Below are 3,844 nucleotides of genomic sequence, written 5' to 3'. Positions count from 1 at the left end.
AGTTCACTTAACTAAGATTCAACATTTTTAAATCTTTTTACCATCTAAGACTTCATAACACTTTAAGTTTATAAAGTCAAGACTTTTAGATAAATCTCGTTATTTCAAGTATACTACTAAAACAAATTTTCATGAACATCTTAACACCTCCTAATTTTTTAGGAAAAACCATCAAGGGTTAGTAAGTGTTATTTGCATAGTCATGAAAAAGAATGACTCTTAATTTAATATTTTACATTAAACATTTTTGAGTTATTCTTACCATTTTAAAGTAAGTCAACTAAAATAAATACAACAATTTTTTATGAACATCTCCTAATTTTTTTAGGAAAAACACATAAAAATAAATCTTAAGGTAAGACTTTCTACTACTTTAATATCTAAAAATTCGTAACACTTTAAGTTTATGAAGTCAAGACTTTAATAAATTACTTTTTATCCCAAATCATTATTTTAACTTGGAAATCAAAGAGTAAAATATGTTAAACCATTTAAAACACAATACTTTCTAAAAATGAAACATTTTCAACAACAACTCATCAACATCATAAACTTTCAAGAATAAAATACATATTTTTTCCTCAACACATTAAAGGTTCATTAGATGTTAAAATCATCACCTTTAAACATATTCAAATACTAACAATAATTTCTAATATTTCCAAACAAATAACTCATCTAACCTTGTCCAAAGATATAGTTTTTCCATCTAAGAACAAGGAAGAAATTTCAAGATTTACAAAGGTCAAAAACTACATAAAGGTTCATATGATTTTATTATCATCCCCTTTAGTTATGCATTCATAAAATTCTTAAAGAACAAATATAAACTCTATTTTATGAATAACATAATAAAAGCTCATAACTTTCTATGAAGTATGAGAAGAAGATGAAGAAGAGAAAATAGAATACTGCCTTAGTTTGTATAGGAAATTTAGTGTAAAATGAGAGAATTGGGTGAGATATTTATAGGAGAGCCTCACCCTTATCAAATCATAAAATTTAAATGCAAAGTCAGTAGATTTAGACTAGCATAGGTGATGTGTCTAATGGTGGTAGAGTGAGAGGATTTGTTGAGCGATTTAAGGGATTTTGTGTCAGAGGATATGTATTTTTGCTTGTTTAACAAGCAAGCTTCTTACATGAAAGTGATGTGACATTTTCGATGATACATTCTCGATTAAACCATTCCGAGTATTGTCGGCTCATACCTGGTCGGATAATAAAAATCTCCCGATTTCGGTTTACGGTTAGAACTTCGAAACACGGAATTCGGAGTGAAAAATAATTAGAAATGCGTTCTGGACAAAATTAATGTCTATCTTGACTCGAAATAATATTTCGAAGCCAATGGCATAATCGGAATTCGATTCCGAGTTACAGAACTCAAAAACATATTATTGGACCGAATTTGGACGAATTTGGGCCCAACAACAGGTCAAAAACTTTCAGTCATAGAAAATTACGAAAATTTACCATACAATAATAAATAATAAAGTAAGACTAACGCTCAACTATCTCGTTGTTAAAATAAATAACTAATAAAACATACACAGAAAATTCACTGTGTTACATGACCCCTCTCCTTCTTTAATACACTCCCAATATTATTTTATTCTAAAAAGTATTTTTAATAATATTGCCGTTTTTTATTTTAGGAATGTGATTCTAAAATTTATAATTAAAAATAACTTTGTTCAATTTAAAAGTTTGTTGTTAAATTTATGTTTCACAATATGAAAAAATGCTTGATAAGATTATGTATTATTTATTAATTAATTATGGTTTATAATTAAGTAGGAATAAATAAAACAAAAGAATGAAAAAAATAAAATAGTGAAGATACCAGATATGATGTGGAAACTGGACTTGTTGCGTGTTAGAGAAGAATTGGCTTGAATAGAGAGAAACAACAACTACAATGAATTCATCCACATGAGATTATATACTAGGGTATACAGTTTTGATCCAGCACAGTTATGACTACGTCAGGATGAGCAACACTTTTGGCAGTGAGCCCACCTTACAAGATCAGAACTCTCACAATATTTCTCTATTTCTCTCTTATTTTTTGCCTTTTCACATTTGTCTTTTCTTAGATCTTATGGAATGATTTTCCTAGAATGCTTTTTTGATATTTTTTGGAATCGTTGGGAATTTGAATTTGTCTTTTCTTAGATCTTATGGAATGATTTTCCTAGAATGCTTTTTCGATATTTTTTGGAATTGTTGGGAATTTGAATGAATTTTGTCGAATGTTTTTTTGGTTATTGTGCATATGAGATTTTGAAGTTGTTGTGGATGATATGAATACTTTTTTGGATTCCTTTTGTGTGCACCTCCCACCTCCTTTTTTCTTTGATGAATAAGACACTTTGTTTATAGAGTAGGATTTACCACATGTGATTAATAAAGAGAATATCTCACATTAATTGATTAGAGGATGTTAAGGGAAATAAATCAGATTTATGTTTAAAAATGCAACATAATCAATTTGATTTCAAATTTGCTTGATTTGATTTGCTTGTTCTCATATTGCAACCTTAATTTACTTGATTCCAAATATCTAAAGACTTAATTTTTCATGAGATCAAATCTCTAAAGATTAATTTTTATAATCAAAATGATTTGTGTAACACAATGTGATTGATATAAAAAATTTCAATCTTAATTTGATTTACATACTTCCTGATTAATAATTTTTTATATAGAGTCTAAAAATCATTGTAATAATCCTAGTAGTAAAAATAATTATTGGACTCAAAATCATTCTAATATTATTGCATTACTGAATGATAAGTAAAAATAATAAGGTATTGTTGCAATCATGAGTTTTGTAATCGAATACGATTGGTTATCCAGTTGCTCTATCATATTATGTATTTGATGTATTTTTGTTGCATGTTAGATGTAACGCCTCGAAAAATACTTCTAAAAAACATTGCGGAAAAATGGGTAAATGTTTTTTGAATAAAGAGATTGTATAAAATTGTTTCCTTTTAAAACCTTCCTTTTCCGGGACATCACTTTTAGTAACTCAAATGCGGAAAATCAACTTATCGTTATCGAATGATAACTTAACTTGATTCACAATTTCCTGAATAACACAATGCATATAAACGGTTAAGTCATCTTTAGTTCATACAAACTAAGTCAACAAAGGCGGAAACTACATCGCCACTAACATATACAAAATCCAAAAAGAAAGGGCGAAAATATTAATCATCGCCAACAGACACTAAACAAAGACATGAACAAACTGAAGTCGTCCTTGTTTTCAAAAGTCCCAAAATGATAAGCAACTCCTAGTGGCTCGCTCCAAGACTAGGGTACTGCCTCTCCTCAACCCTCCTGGAACATCACGGACGGGTAGCTCCAAATCCGAGCAAAGCTGTCTACCTGACGAGCACACGTCCGAAAAGCAAGCAATAGAAAAGAAGAGAAATAGAGAGAGTAAGACATCTAATGAATATAAATTCATTGACGACGTGGACTTACTGAGAATATTATACTCGGACATAAAATATATTTAATCATACAATTCATCATTTATCAACAACATCATGAAGAAATTTATAACTTACCATTTATTTCAACATTACCAATATATCAAATGATATAATCAACATTATACTCATAATCAGATCATATACATAAACATAGGAATACAACATACTTGTAACTCACATGTGGGAATTTACTTCCACAATGGTAATGTATGCATGATATGTCATGATCATCCACCTTACACCAATATCCATCCAACATCCTAATCGGAAATAATCGAGAGTACAGGTCCCGTACCAAGCCGTTTTGTACCACCCGAAATAACATATCCTCGCAA

Source organism: Lupinus angustifolius, chromosome LG15, assembly GCF_001865875.1.
Source record: "Lupinus angustifolius cultivar Tanjil chromosome LG15, LupAngTanjil_v1.0, whole genome shotgun sequence".
NCBI lineage: Eukaryota > Viridiplantae > Streptophyta > Magnoliopsida > Fabales > Fabaceae > Lupinus > Lupinus angustifolius.
Note: the sequence above shows the minus strand (reverse complement) of the source record.